Here is a 17,072-nt window from a genome sequence, read left to right on the forward strand (position 1 = left end):
TCGTCTGTCTGCCTTGGAGAAATGGACAGCCTTGTCCACAGACACAGTATGTTTTATTAATGGGGCCTAACAGTCCACCTGCCTGGCTACAGTATTGCATTAGAAGTAAAAAAGGGCTGCATAATACATAACTATGAAGTGCTACGTTTGAGCGACCTCTCTGATTGGCTGTGACGGTCACTGTCCCAACAAGACCCTAGCCAGATCTAGCCAATCAGGAGACTGTATGTTCACTCTGGTAAACACAGATCAGAGATAACCAGACAGTTAATTAATTATTTACTGAAAACCCTGGGAAGTTTAGCTAAACCTTATTCTAGAGTACACTGTTGTTTTGTGTATGTCTGTGTGGAGTGATCCTGATCTTGGGAAAACTGTTTTATTTGTTGTTGTGGTTATCAAGCTTGATTGCAGCCAGAGCTGATGGATCTGGCAGTGAATCACTAACATATCTCCATGTCTTTGGAGAATAGTGGAACCACATGTTGTTGACTAAATCTAATGATTATTATTATTTGCTTCGATTCAAAGCTACAGAAAGGAATGTCATTGGTCCATTACAGTATTGCATGTATACTGTAGGAAGCAAAAATGGTATTGAATGTGTATTTTACTATGAAGAATTGCATATGGATGCTCTGAGAGTAAGTGTGTTCCTGGCAAAGACAACACAATGACCTTACCGATGTCCCAGAAACACTTCACGTCTCCTCCCTGGTTTGGCAGACTGGACCAATCACAGACCATTATCTTTGCATCAGTGTCTGTGGTCTGGTTCATTCAGGGTGTACCCTGGACCACGATCACAGTTTACATATGTCATCATTTGGAGGGACAGTGAAATAGACAAAGAGCCCCTCTTTCCCAGATGGAGTGTAAAATACTCTCAACCCTCTTTCCAAATGATTTTGTTGCTGCCATGAACAGTGGAATGAATGTTCTTTCCCAGCTTCCCAGCCACTAGCTAACTGCGCTCCAATTGCTAGCTGCGCTTGGTCCAAGCCTCAAGACCAATTTTCTTGACTGTAAATTGGCTGAAAATGTAAAGCAGGTTGTTATCATTATGTAATCATGGCACTTATGCTGATCCAGCAGCCTGCCCTATGACGGTCACTCGGGTTTCTTGCTTGTATTCCTCTTCAACTGCGGCTCTGGCAAGTTTATTTTTATGATAAAGGTAAGTGTGCAGTAATCTGTTCATTCAGGAAATTAATCTGGACCACGTATTGTTAGATACGGTTTATCAGCGAATGCAAGGACAATCAATGCTGTTATACCCTACTGCGAACAGAGGTCTTGGTCTGTGCTACAGAGTGTATAGACTCAATGAGTTCTGTAATAGGTGAGATCTGTCAAAGGAATATTATAATATGCATTGTCAGGGTGTGTATGTGCTTGAGCATGTGATGTATTGTTTATCATTCACAGACAGGTATCTAATGTGCATTGTTCAAGTGTTTGCATTTGCATTTGCACGCAGCGTAGAATATCACACATAGCTTTGAATGAAAGAACAGCAGTGCATCTGTCTGGTTTCTCCGGCGATCTATATATAGCCTCTCTCCCAGTAAGCCTGTGTAAGGCCTGCGGGTCAAGCTGCCATATATGGGACCAGTGGTATGTCTTATTGAACATGTGTTATTTCTGTACCCTGCCAGCTTGGAGCACTGGGGGTACATTTTGTGCCCACCCCATTACAAAGCCCAGCTCAGTAGTAGTAGACAGACAGATACTTCTCAGATCTGTCAGTCAAGTCCTCCCTGTTGCCTTGGTGCATTAGCTCCAATTACCCCACCCCTCCTCAAGACTTCCCATTGTGTGTTTCTTTACAGGCGGCCCGGGAGCCCTCCCTTTGTGAGCCAGTGGGTGTGTGACGTCACCGCTGAGAGGAGGGGCCCCCTTTCCCCTGTCTGGCCAATCCTCAAGCTCGGCGACTAGGTCACGTAAGAATCCCCCCTTTCAGGTTGCCATGGTAACGTGCACTGGACCAGGCAGCATCTTGCTGTGGTGAGAAGGGAAGACAAGAAAGGAGAGATAGAGGGAGAGAACGAGAACAAACCACAGACAGAGGAACCTAAGCTCTTCAGCTGCTGCGCCTCTTCCCTCTGTAAGTACTCTCACCACTCTCTCCTACACATCCAGCACACTGAATTCATATTTGCTGCATGACTGATATTGTGAGTTTATCATTAGCAATGTCATACCTGGTAGATGCCTTTGAAGATTGCAGGGATGACATTGTGCATGTTTCCTTTGTTACATGTGGAATGTGTGTAGAGCTGTCTACCTTACGTGAGTCATTTGTTTGCAGGAGTCAGTGAGATCTCACAGTTGTTCTGTGTTTGTAATTTACAGATCTTCAATGGAAAAGAGATGTCGTAAAAAAAACAAAAAAGGGGTGGTTTGGTTAGAGTGCAATTAGAGACAGTTATATAATGTCACCTGCAGAGATCTATGTGGATCCCTCTCTGTTTCTTAATGACTGTTATCCTCACAGTAGGTTGTGAAACTCCTCTTTTCTATGAGCTCTCTTTATTAGCTCCTCACCCAGCAAGGTTTCTCCCTCTGTCTCAAGTAAATTGGAGTCAGTCGATATCCTCGGGCCCACTGTGGTTAGTTTAATTAGCAAACCCCTGCAAATAAACTAGGGCAACCTGTTCCGACAGGAGGCCCCTCATATGTGAAATGTCCTTGGAGGGAGGATGGAGACAATTATGTTATCCTTCCCTATGGGAAGCACTACAGGTTTCTTCAAAGTCAAGCGGTTGTTGTCGTGGCTGAATGTATTTTTGGTCCTATGGATTGACCTTGTCCTGTGCTGTGATGTGACAGGTGTGGTGTGGTAATTTGGTCATAATGCAATCAGTATTTAACCTAAGATATGTGAGAGCAGCAATTTGAAATGTTGTGAACCCTTGCCAATGAATATGCTGTTGTAGGGTTGTTTCATAACATTACATAGCAAAACATTGTCATAAAAGATCATTATTGCGTTATTATGCAGCAATCTATGCAGCAATCTACACACAGTAATTTCATTTATTGGACAGCAGGATTTTTCATAGAAGCTGTTTTATCCCCTAATCGGGTAACTATCATAGCTCTGTAAATAGGAACTAATGTTATCGGGAAGATCAGAGTTGTATGTTTACTTTACTTTACATTACTGAACTGGCTACTGTTTTAGCTGGACTGAGAGTCAGTGTGTGAGTTTTAGTAGACCCAGGAGCCCATGTGCCTGCCATTGTACTGTCTAACTAAACTTCTATTAGATCATCTGCATGATAAGAAATTCATGGAGGCAGCAGTGTGTGGGACCACGGGTTTTATTTTGAGAGCAGTGTGTGACTATGAAAAAAACTTCCAGAATATGTTGTAATGATAAGGCTTCGCGCTGTACGGTTGTTTCCGAGTGCTCTAAAGAAAAAAACGAGTTCAGATTCGATAGCGCCCTGGTTGCACCATTACTACAACGAAAATGGATTGCTTCTACCCCAACCAGGTCAAAAGATCTGGATCTGACCCATATTAAAGGCGCTACATTTTTATCTTACTGTAGCTGATCGCAGGGACCGCATTTTACATACATGTCGTGGCCCGTTCTAAAACTACTTGCGAGTCGTTAACCATTTGTTTACACTTTGTTCAGTTGTTACCTCATTGGCTAGCTAGCTGACAACCTGGTAACTTTACCAGTATATCCAAACATTTGGAGGCACATAAAGAAAGGAAAGGGCTAGCTTCTTCAGGAGATAAATGATCATAGCAATGAATTAATGACAGATCTCTTGCATGTCGTCATCGCAAGAACGTTTTTAAAGACAGTGTACAATTTCAACGTAATGCATCACAAGAGAAAGGTGTATTTGCAGACCGCAATTAGGGGCCTTTTCTGATATAGGCGTTTCTTGATATCAAGTTACACCCATTGATGCTCGTCATTGGTCGTGGCTGTGTCTTTCGCATCAAGGACAAATTTTAGCTAAACCTAACCCTAACAGCTAATTATGCTTGTCCGAAAATGTGGTCGGAGGCGCCATATGGATGGTGTGACGCAATTGATGAGGCACGCAGAGGCCCAATTGAGCTCTTTTGCACGCCCCTCAAATTGTGTAACAATGCGGATGGCTCTGTACAGCTCTGCATTGACATGATTGGTTGACGGTAGGGCGGGAGGTCCTGTATAAATACAAACTCACTTCCTTGACAACTTCCTTCACAACAGCTCTGCGCTGGTCAGCGATGCCCTGAAAGGCGCTACATGGTCAATCTGACGTCTGCATTGGCGGTGCAGCAGAGAAGCCCAGTAGGAAATTAGTGCTTTTACACAATGTAAAACCTAATATTCCACAAATAACGTTGTTATTTCAATGACAGGTATTCATATCAACATTTTAACTTTTATAATAAACGTATGTCTATACAGTGTTACATATTAGTTTAGTACATATTAGTTTCTAGGGCACAAAATAAGCTAGAATTCATATAGGCCCAATATAGGCTGTATCTCTATTAATTTTAAAAATCGTATTTTCTGATACTCCTAAATTTCATGTGGTATTCTACCTTTTTGAAGTTGCAAGCACCAGTGCTACCAATGAAAATGTTTAATGTAGAGCCCTGTGTGTGATATCATTTTGCTTTTGTAAGAGGCATTTTTCTTCATGCTTTTTCCAGTGGATTTAAAAAAAAATTACCCTGAAATGTTTTCTATTTTTAGTGCTTACTTGTGAGGTGACAGTTTTATCACTTTGGGTGGTGGTTGTCAGATACCATAGGCATTTAGTGTATTATAGCATAGTTACCTGGTCATATATCTTTTCTCTCTTACTTTATGGTTATTAGAATTTAAAGCCAGGGCCATATTTTCAGCTTAACACATATTTCTTACATCAGCTGTCCACTGATATAACAGATAACAATGTCAATACCATAAGAAAGCCACCAGGTTGGTGGCAAGGTAATTACAAATTAGCCTCTCACACACATGCCACGTAGCGTCGAGTCAGCATTTCAAGTTGAAGTTCGTGCTGTATCAATTTCAGTGGCAGAGATAGAGAACCTTTATCTATCTGCTCTGTACATTGAAGTCAGCTTGGCTGTCCACTGTGTCCAATGATAGGAGGTGACAAGAGAGTGTCTGCCTTTCTGAGACATAGAGAGAGAGCAGCCAGAGTCTCTAATGTGCAGAAAGCTGATAGTGGGTTTGTGTGTGTGCATATTCATGTGTGTGTGTGTGTGTGTGTTACAGGGTCGCCTCCTGCCAGCATAATAATACACTCCGGTTTGCACACAATCCCCCCGAACACTCATGTTAGAACAGATAAGGGCCTATTTTTGACACATTTATCTGGGCTTTATCTCAACAAGTCACATCGTAGAGCAGTTTCTGTGTTCTGATCCTCCCTGTCCTTTGTGAACATTTGTACATTTGCAACCAAAGTCACTGATACAGAAGTGTTTCTTATTAAGGGGCAGCCAGCATGAAAGTTTATTTTGATTGCCTATTTTCTGCATAAGTCCCATCAGGTAGCCTGATTTCAGATCAAATTAAATTCTATTGGTCGCAGAACTAACCCAAGATAGACCACAGCCTGTCGTTTCCAATGGGAGCAGATTATTCATAGTGGGCAGAACAAGCAAGGATGTGGGCAGAACTAAGCAGGAGCTAGCGAGAGCCTATTGGCGCGTTCTAGTAAATATTTGCATATTTCTGTTAGGGAAAGCCTACTCTGTTTAGTGCGCGTGTGTAATAACTACATTTGCCATTGCACTCCTTCTAAACATTGCCATTTTTTAAAACTTTGGCAAAGGGTAAAGTCTATAAAACTTAGTCCACTATGTTCATAACATAGTCCGGTTTTGGAAACAGAAAACTGTATTGAGATCGAATGTTTCATCAATCAGAAAATTAGCAGAATGTCAGCCAAAATCCATCTCGCTCCATCTTCTCCCGCTGCTGGCCACTGGGCTTCCTCTCACCACCATATTTGGTAGTGAGAGGAAATGCCACCCGGATGCTTCACATTTATAGATCCAGCAAAACAGTGCAGTATACCTAACAATACACACAATACACACAAATCAAAACAATTTTAAGAAAGAAATAAAGAAATATCAGAACAAGCAATGTCAGGGTCCGGAATATACAGTATATTTATATATATATATATATATATATATATATATATATATATATATATATATATATATATATATATATATATATATACAGTATATCACAAAAGTGAGTACACCCCTCACATTTTTGTAAATATTTGAGTATATCTTTTCATGTGACAACACTGAAGAAATGACACTTTGCTACAATAAAGTAGTGAGTGTACAGCTTGTATAACAGTGTAAATTTGCTGTCCCCTCAAAATAACTCAACACACAGCCATTATTGTCTAAACCGCTGGCAACAAAAGTGAGTACACCCCTAAGTGAAAATGTCCAAATTGGGCCCAATTAGCCATTTTCCCTCCCGGGTGTCATGTGACTCGTTAGTGTTACAAGGTCTCAGGTGTGAATGGGGAGCAGGTGTGTTAAATTTGGTGTCATCGCTCTCACACTTCCTCATGCTGACTGGTCACTGGAAGTTCAACATGGCACCTCATGGCAAAGAACTCTCTGAGGATCTGAAAAAAAGAATTGTTGCTCTACATAAATATGGCCTGGGCTATAAGAAGATTGGCAAGACCCTGAAACTGAGCTGCAGCACGGTGGCCAAGACCATACAGCGGTTTAACTGGACAGGTTCCACTGAGAACAGGCCTAGCCATGGTCGACCAAAGAAGTTGAGTGCACGTGCTCTGCGTCATATCCAGAGGTTGTCTTTGGGAAATAGACGTATGAGTGCTGCCAGCATTGCTGCTGTGTGTTAATGGCTGTGTGTTGAGTTATTTTGAGGGGACAGCAAATTTACACTGTTATACAAGCTGTACACTCACTACTTTACATTGTAGCAAAGTGTCATTTCTTCAAATATTTACAAAAATGTGAGGGGTGTACTCACTTTTGTGATATACTATATATATATATATATATATATAGCAGAATGTCAAAGGGTAAAGTCTATGAAATAACACATGGAATCATGTAGTAACTAAAAAAGTGTTGAACAAACAAAATATATTTTAACATACCAGATTCGATTGACGCAACCCTTTACAACACACACACACACACACACACGCATATAGTAGGGCTACATCGCAGGTATCGCTGTCTCGACGTACGTTATATCACACAGACATGAGAAAAAAAATGACACGACTTTGCTGCCCCTACCGATGTTTTTGGTCTATTGACAGCCTCACACTCCAGCTTCACGTTCGATGAAACCAATCCGATTAAACTGAGTTAAAGCATGTCTCACTTTGAACAGTTGAGGGGGGTTTCTCATTGCAGTTCTCTGAACATTTAGAGTTGTATGGCAACATGTAAACACTTTTCTTTGATTAAAGCAATCTAGTTTGTATATATAGTGGTTTAATTTATGTCATTCGCATATTTGCGGAAAATGATGTCTTCGAAAACAGCTTCTATTATCCAAGGTTTATGTCCCCCCTCTACAACATCGTGATGCGCTCTCCCGCACCCTCTGTCCGTTTTCAAGTTGCGCCTTCTCGCAGTATAGCTGAATGTGCCAAACAAACTATAGATTACACACACATACATTACCAGGCGGAATATAGAAACGGCAATAATAACCGAAATAGGATAAATCTTCCGGATATACGACAGGATTGTATAAACATATGGACCAAAGCTAAGAAGAGGTGCATTCGCGGATCGTTTGTAAGAGTGTCCATTTTCTACGATTCTATCTAGGTAAGTGGGTTACTACTGCACGTTTCAGAATGTCACGCGTTGGTGATTTTATTTTTTTAATTAACTCGTTCACATACGTTACCTTTTTTTCCGAAGTGCTTCTCTATCTTGATGTGCATTCGGCTACAAAATATCATTTTCACTCGTTGTTTACATTGGCAGTTGAATATGCGTGTTGGTTTGCAACATTGTAACACATGAATGAGTTAAAATGTATACATTTTTGTCCATTATGCATGCATAATGACGTTTCACAGACTGCAAGTTATTAACATTTCACCCAGGTTGTTACATTGTCTCATTTTGAATGAAGCATTCTCTGTTACAGAAGAGATTAGGTCGCCCTTTCATTACATTGGGCATGAGAATTATTGGTCCCATGTTTTCTCATATTGATAACTGGTAGACATAAAGTGTAGATTAAGATATTTATATGCTATAAGTGGGCTAATGACCGTGACATCTGTCCTCCAGTAGCGGTGCGTGGGTAAAATCACCGGGATAGCCAACCCCAAATAAAACCCACATTACAACCTATGGGTTGTGATACTTGCATTGTTTGTTCTATAACCTGTTAGTTCATATGCCTTGACACCGTGATATATAGGCAGTGGTGGTTCTAGCTTGTATGGCTCCTTGGGCGACCCCCCCCTTCAGCCCCCCTCCCCTCCAACCAACAAAAACAAATACCATTCTGCAATAACTGTACATTTTATTCAGACATTTGGAACAACACATAAGTAATCATAACATTTACAACTATAGAAATTAGAGGTCGACCGATTAATTGGCATGGCCGATTTAATTAGGGCCAATTTCAAGTTTTCATAACAATCGGTAATCAGCATTTTTGGACACCGATTATGGCCGATTACATTGCATTCCACAAGGAAACTGCGTGGCAGGCTGACCACCTGTTACGCGAGTGCACCAAGGAGCCAAGGTAAGTTGCTAGCTAACATTAAACTTATCGTATAAAAAAACAATCAATCTTAACATAATCACTAGTTAACTACACAAGGTTGATGATATTACTAGTTTAACTAGCTTGTCCTGCGTTGCATATACTCAATGCGGTGCATGTTAATTTATCATCGAATCACAGCCTACTTCGCCAAACGGGGGATGATTTAGCAATAAAAGCACAAATGTACCTAACCATAAACATCAATGACTTTCTTAAAATATACTTCTGTGTATTGATTTTTTTTAAACCTGCATATTTAGTTAAAATAAATTAATGTTAGCAGGCAATATTAATTAGGGAAATTGTCACTTTTCTTGTGTTCATTGCACGCAGAGTCAGAGTATATGCAAAAGTTTGGGCCGCCTGGCTCGTTGCAAACTAATTTGCCAGAATTATACATAATTATGACATAACATTGAAGGTTGTGCAATGTAACAGAAATATTTAGACTTAGGGTTGCCACCCGTTCGATAAAATACGGAACGGTTCCGTATTTCACTGAAAGAATAAATGTTTTGTTTTTGAAATGATAGTTTCCGGATTTGACCATATTAATTCTTGCAACTATAGGGGGTGCTGTTCCGCATTAGCATATTTTGGTCTCCAAATTAAACGGCCTATTGCTCAATTCTTGATCGTACAATATGCATATCCTTACTAATATTGGATAGAAAACACTGTCTAGTTTCTAAAACCGTTTTAATTATGTCTGTGGGTGACCCAGAACTCCCTCTACAGCAAAAATCCTGACATGACTTGCGAAGGTCTGAGAATTATCCTCTGATCTGGGTTCAGTTTTAAAGCCTGTGTATATCCTATGGCTGGAATTGAACTGCACCCGCCTTCCCCTGGATGTCAGTAACCAATGAGAAGTGGAATGGTCTGTCTGCGTAGCTGTCCGAGGTTATAAAGCCGGATGGAACGAGAGTACCTTTCTTTGTCTCGTTCGTCATGGCGCCTGGCAAGAAGTCAGGATGAAATTTTGGAACGCTCAGTTATCGACCAGAGATGTATCCGTCTGTAATTTAATTAAATATAGGTGTTAGAAACATCATAACGATGTTATTTGAAACCGATTTATATCAGTTTATGCGAGTATAGTGCTATTTTTCTGAATTTCCTTTGTATCTAGTTTGAGGATTTGGACATGTGTGTGCGACATAGCTAATGGTAGCAGCTAGTTCCAAAGGTGAAGAGGACGTTTTACAACAAAGCAACTATTCTTTTGAAGAAAAGACACATTGCCCAAGATACTGATGGAAGCTCGTCCAAAAGTAGGAACTATTTATGATGTTATTATGTATTTATGTGGAAAAATGTCATAGTGTTTGCGCGCCACTTTTGCAGGCACTGGTCTGGCTGCAACGCACACTATATGTCTAGTAACGTTAATTTTAAAAATCTAACATAGCGATTGCATTAAGAACTAATTTATCTTTCGATTGTTGTCCAACTTATATTTTTTAGTCAAGTTTATGAATAGTATTTTTATAAGAATAGGCGCTAATCCAAAATGGCGCCGGCCAGAATACATGCAATGTTTGTAGTGATTACATAGTATAACCACGATTTGTGCTGCTAAATATGCACATTTTCGAACAAAAGCTATATGCATTGTGTAATATGATGTTACAGGTCTGTCGTCTGATGAAGTATATCAAGGTTAGTCAAATTATATATCTTTTGTTGGGTTGTTACGATCGCTAACATTTACAGCTGGTAAATGCGGTTGTGATTCTGGCTATTGTGGTACGCTCATATAATGCTATATTGTGTTTTCGCTGTAAAACACTTAGAAAATCTGAAATATTCTCTGGATTCACAAGATCTGTGTCTTTCGATTGCTGTAGGCTGTCTATTTTTCTGAAGTGTTTTAGGATGATTCTTTTGGTAATTGACGTCGGTCTCAGTAATTATTCCGGCTGCTTCCAACGCTATTTCAGATTGCAGCTGCAATGTAGAACTGTGATTTCTACCTGAAATATGCACTTTTTTCTAACAAAAACTATCCTATACCATGAATATGTTATCAGACTGTCATCTGAAGAGGTTTTTTCTTGGTTAGTGGCTATCAATATCTTAGTTTAGCCGAATTGGTGATAGCACCTGAAGTAGTAAGAAACTGATGGAGTTAGAAAAGTGGTGTATTTTGCTAACGTGTTTAGCTAATAGATTTACATATTGTGTCTTCCCTGTAAAACATTTTAAAAAACAGAAATGATGGGGTTATTCACAAGATCTGTATCTTTCATCTGGTGTCTTGGACTTGTGATTTAATGATATTTAGATGCTACTATTTAATTGTGACGCTATGCTAGCTATGCTAATCAGTGTGGGGGGGTGGGGGGTGATCCCGGATCCGGGATTGAGGTTCGGTAAAGGTTAATGACCTAAGGCTTGTATTTCTGTGTTTTTTATATTATAATATTAATGACCTAAGGCTTGTATTTCTGTGTTTATTATATTATAATTAAGTCTATGATTTGATAGAGCAGTCTGACTGCTGACTGCTGACTGAGCGGTGGTAGGCGGCAGCATGCTCGTAAGCATTCATTCGAACTTTACTGCATTTGCCAGCAGCTCTTAGCAATGCTTGAAGCACAGCGCTGTTTATGACTTCAAGCCTATCAACTCCTGAGATTAGACTGGCAATACTAAAGTGCCTATTAGAACATCCAATTGTCAAAGTTATATGAAATACAAATGGTATAGAGAGAAATAGTCGAAACGTCATAATTCCTATAATAACTACAACCTAAAACTTCTTAACTGGGAATATTGAACCACTAGCTTTCATATGTTCTCATGTTCTGAGCAAGGAACTTTAATTTGCGATTTTTTTAAATGGCACATATTGCACTTTTACTTTCTTCTCCAACATTGTTTTTGCATTATTTAAACCAAATTGAGCATGTTTCATTATTTATTTGAGACTAAATAGATTTTATTAATGTATTATATTAAGTTAAAATAAGTGTGCATTGTTCATTCAGTATTGTTGTAAGTGTCATTTTTACAAATATATATATATATCGGACGATTTAATCGGTATCGGGTTTTTTTGGCCCTCCAATCTCTATCGGCGTTGAAAAATCATAATCGGTCGACCTCTTAATATAAAAATATATTCAAAAATAAGACTCATAAATATCAAAAGTAGCAACAAAGACAAATAGAAACAAATTTGTGTTGATTTGGCACTCGAGCATCAATACATTACCCATTCCCCAACACTGTCAACCAAGAGTCGAGACTAAACCAATTCACCTTGGTGGTGTGCAGACTGGTTTTATATTATCTTAACCATTTCGCAAAATGCAACAATATGTCTGAAACAATATATTCATAGTATTATGAATGTATTGTGGTTTATTTGGTAGCATTTCATAGTGTGACATATTTTACTAATTGTGTTAGTACTATACAAAGTTAGAGGTGTGCTATTTGATAGACTACCCGCTCCCCTTACCTCGGGCTTCTAGTGGGGAGACTTGAGGTCAACCTACCCCCGCCCCCCTCCCCATCTCGTACTTTTGAGTGGGAGACCTTCCCAGGCCTGCCTAGCTCACAAACTAGAATCAGGGTGCCCACTCCGACCAAGGTTAATTGACCCACAGTCCCACACGGTGACATGATACCATTGACGTGATAGAAAATGAGCGATAGAAAACCGATCGCGCAAATGTCACCATTCCGATTTTTATTAAATTTTGTGCGGGCGCCCCGTGCCGCCCTGGGCGGCTGCCCTTGTCGCCTATACCTAAATCCGACACTGTATATAGGCCTAAGGCCGAGACAATGAGAAGACACGGTGGCAGAATAAATTCAACCACACATTTGTTTCGTTACAAATCCGGTGAATTCCAGAAAACATATTCCATGTAACAAACAGTTACATGATCTATAACATGGTCAAGCAAGGTAATGTTTCTGACATTTTCTGACTGCTAAACAACTATTGATTTAGAACCATGGAGAGTTACTGCAAGTCGCAAAGAAAATGAGCTGACTCCAATATTCCAGTACCATTTCAACATAATCTAATCACCTATGCTTAGTCTAATACAGTGAAAACTAAAAGATACCAACAACAATTTAGTCCAATCAACATAAGCTAAATATGATGTGGCTGTCTATGTCACTGATTTCTCTGTGGGTCTGTGCGTGCAAGTAGAAAAAAACATGTTTTCTCACCTGACTTGTACAGAAACACCAATGCCATTCTCCTCTTACATGTTGCCTAAACGGTCTATGACTCTGTCATATAGTACACACTTAGTTTTTGAGTTTGAGTTTATTTTTTACAGGGACAGTGCACATTAATCAACGTTTCAGTAAAAGTGCCGGTTTTAGCCAGCCGGCTAATTTTCAACCGCAGTCCCTGGGCAGGTTATTAAAAACAATTACAATATAGACAATAGCAACATAGAACAAGACATAGCATACAGACATAGCAACATAGGACAAGCAAGACGTAGCATACAGACAGAGCAACATAGAACAAAAAGCAGTAAGACAAAATTCATAAAAGCAACGAAGTGTTTCCACACCTCACAAGTTACAGACAACAGACATGGAAAGCGGCAACACACAGCTAGGAACCATGTTCACAAATCTGATTGACCTTTAGCCATGTCTTCAAGCATTTTGTGAAAGTGTGAAATGTGGTGCAGTTATGTGTGTCTGATGGCAGTGTATTCCAGACATGGGAAGCTCTCACAGAGAAAGCGGATTTACTAAAGGTGCTTTTCCTTAGGGGAACTATACAGTCACCTCTCATGGCAGACCTTGTAGATCTGCTGCCATATGTTTGGGTTTTCTGTTTAACAAAAATACTGAGTGGAGGGGGAGCCAAGCCATTTAGGATCTTGAATACAAGACATGCGTCGGTGTATTGCACAAGATTTTCCCAACTCAGGAGCTCATGCTTTCTGAGGATGTGACAGTGATGATGGCTATTGGGCTTCCTATCAAGCACTTTGAGAGCCTGTTTGTAGACAGACTGAATAGGTCTTACTGTTGTACAGCAAGCTTGGGCCCAACTAGTCAAGCAGTATGTTAAGTGGGGGAGTATCATAGATTTGAAGTACAGTTTTGCTACCTCTGTAGTCAAACAATTTCGTATAAATCGGAAATTAGCTAGGTTGAATTTGGTTATTTGAATTACCTTTTTCACATGCTTTTTAAAAGAGAGGTTGGAATCAAGTATGATGCCAAGGTACTTAAAATCAGATACCACCTGGAGCTTCTCCCCTGACACATAGACATCTGGCTCAGTAGCATCTGTTGCCCTCTTTGTGAAGAACATGCAAACAGTTTTTTTCACATTGAGATGCAAACACGAGTCACTGAGCCACTTTGTAACCTGGACCATTACAGTAGTGAGTTCTTGTGCAGCTTGTTGTTTGCTCTTTGCATGCACATATATCACTGTATCATCTGCATACATTTGAACTTCAGACCCAGTACAGACAGAAGGCAGATCATTAATGTACAGGCTGAACAGGAGGGGCCCCAGTATTGACCCTTGGGGCACACCCACATCATAGCTAAGAGTGGGCGACAGCTCATTGCTCACTCTGACACACTGAGTTCTGCCTTCAAGGTATGATTTCATCCATCTCAAGGCATCGGGGGAAAAGTTGAACTTGGACAATTTTGTGATGAGAATCTCATGGTTAACAGTATCAAAAGCCTTCCTTAGGTCCAGAAACACAGCCCCAACAACGCCCCCTTTGTCCATCTTGGACTTCACATTTTCCAGAAGAAAGCAGTTGGCCGTTTCTGTGGAGTGTTTCGCTCTGAAGCCAAACTGCATGGAATGTAATGTGAAGGGGCTGTTGTTGAGGTGGGCAATCAGTTGTTCTGCTACACACTTTTCAACAACCTTTGACACCACAGGTAGTATACTAATGGGCCTGTAGTTACTCACGTCAGCAGGGTCGCCTGATTTAAAGATGGCCATTATTATGGCCGACTTCCATACCCTTGGAAACACCCCGAGACCAATAGATGTGTTGGTGACCTTAGTAATGGGGCCAATGAGTGACTCTTTGTAGTTTTTAAGAAAGGTAGAGTCCATCCCAAACACATCTTTGGCTTTAGAGTTCTTTAGTGAGCTAATCACCTTGTCCACCTTTGACTCAGAAACCTCCCTTATGATGAAGACAGGTTGAGCATCATTTACTAGCACTGAGCCCAAGAAACCAGTGGAGGGGTTCTGTGTCAGTACCCTGACAGTCAATAAAGTAGGAATTGAAGGCTATTGCTATTTCGACTGCATCCTGTGTTAGATTGTTATTCACCATGATTTCTAGTCTTTTTGCAGTGTTACTATGGTCTTTCCCTGTTAACTTTTTTAGATTCTCCCAGATCAGTTTAGAATTTCCCTTTGCTGTCCTAGGCTACCTGGCTAAATGACTTGCTCGCTAGCCTAACTTCCTTTCATGGGCAACGATACGCCATGCCAGCTAGTTCACAATCGCATCTAGCTACATGTTGAACTTCCATCCTCTCAGGCCAGGGGCACAATGTATGAATTTTTGGTTGGATCAGATTCGCCGTTATAATCATTGGCCAGTAAAACCACAATTCCAAATCCCTATCGCCATCGATGGCTAATTTAGGAAAGGGACGATTTTAGCTAGCTAGCCAGCCATCGGAGGACAAAAACACAACGAGATGCAACAATTCGTTTTTTTTTCTGTCAATAATGACATTTGACTTGTGATGTGATTGGTCTGAAGACAAATCCAACTGGCTTCCCTTGACATTTTTTTTTTTGGTGCGCCAGGACCATTCACAGCTGAGCTCACTCAGTTTAGCTCAATGCTGATTGGCTACTATTTTATAAACAAAAAATTATCAAGGGAGGCCAAATACTCGCTGGCTTCCCTTGCATTCCAGGTGGAAAAGGGCGGAGACAGACAGGGCTGCCGTGCGTCTAGCTCTTAGGAAACTTTGCAGTATTTCGTTTTTTATGTGTTATTTCTTACATTATTAGCCCAGGAATCAGTTTTGTGTTATTACATACAGCTGGGAAGAACTTTTGGATATCAGAGTAACGGTAACTCGCCAGGAATACGACTTTCCCGAATCAAATTCTTTGTTTGTACCCTGCAGGGCAATTGAACTAATTCCAGAGGCTGTTCCAAAACACAGCTGGTGGAAAAGAGGTACTCGGAGCGGACTTTCAGTCTGACTCAGGAGGCGCACACACCACTTCAGAGTATATTACTCGCTAATGTTCAGTCTCTGGATAATAATGTCTCTCTGGATTTCCTTCCAGAGAGACATCAGGGATTGTAACATACTCTGTTTCACAGAAACATGGCTTTTTCAGGATATACTGTCTGAGTCTGTTCAGCCCTATCCCATCTGAACAAGAGGAAAACCTATGTAAGAATGCTGTTCATTGATTATAGCTCAGCATTCAACATCATAGTACCCTCCAAGCTCATCATTAAGCTCAAGGCCCTGGGTGTGAACCCTGCCCTGTGCAACTGGTTCCTGGACTTCCTGACTGGCCGCCCCCAGGTGGTGAAGGTAGGAAACTGATCGTACACTTCAGGAAACAGCAGAGGGAGCACCCCCCTGTCCACATCAACGGGACCGCAGTGGAGAAGGTGGAAAGCTTCAAGTTCCTCGGCATACACATCACTGACAATCTGAAATGATCCACCCACACAGACAGTGTGGTGAAGGTGCAACAGCGCCTCTTCAACCTCAGGAGGCTGAAGAAATTTGTCTTGGCACCTAAAACCCTCACAAACTTTTACAGGTGCACAATTGAGAGCATCCTGTCAGGCTGTATCACCGCCTGGTACGGCAACTGCACCGCCCGCAACCGCAGGGGTCTCCAGAGGGTGGTGCGGTCTTCCCAACGCATCACCGGGGGCAAGCTACCTGCCCTCAAGGACATCTACACCACCTGGTGTCACAGGAAGGCCAAAAAGATCAAGGACAACAACCACCCGAGCCACTGCCTGTTCACCCCGCTATCATTCAGAAGGAGCGGTCAGTACAGGTGCATCAAAGCTGGGGCCGAGAGATTGAAAAACAGCTTCTATCTCAAGGCCATCAGACTGTTAAAAAGCCATCACTTGCACATTAGGGGCTGCTGCCCTATATACATAGACTTGAAATCACTTTAATAATGTTTACATATTTTGCATTATTCATCTCATATGTATATACTGTATTCTATCATATTCTACTGCATCTTATTATATGCCACTGTGAAATTGCTCATCCAAATATTTATATATTC

General features: G+C 40.8%; 1 protein-coding gene across 2 annotated transcripts in view; it reads left to right on the plus strand.

The window, feature by feature from the left end:
* The first annotated feature begins 1,842 nt into the window (after nt 1-1,842).
* The window catches only part of LOC120066430 (protein-methionine sulfoxide oxidase mical3a-like), a 124,683-nt gene continuing 109,453 nt past the window's right edge, over nt 1,843-17,072 (plus strand). Inside the window, exon 1 of one of the 2 annotated variants that reach the window (XM_039017790.1) lies at nt 1,843-2,107. The gene's annotated coding sequence lies outside the window, so the exon portion shown is untranslated. Of the gene's footprint in view, nt 2,108-7,633; nt 7,837-17,072 lie in introns of those variants that run through there. The other variant, XM_039017791.1, reaches the window with a different exon arrangement.

The sequence above is a fragment of the Salvelinus namaycush genome, chromosome 21 (genome assembly GCF_016432855.1).
Source record: "Salvelinus namaycush isolate Seneca chromosome 21, SaNama_1.0, whole genome shotgun sequence".
Classification (NCBI taxonomy): domain Eukaryota; kingdom Metazoa; phylum Chordata; class Actinopteri; order Salmoniformes; family Salmonidae; genus Salvelinus; species Salvelinus namaycush.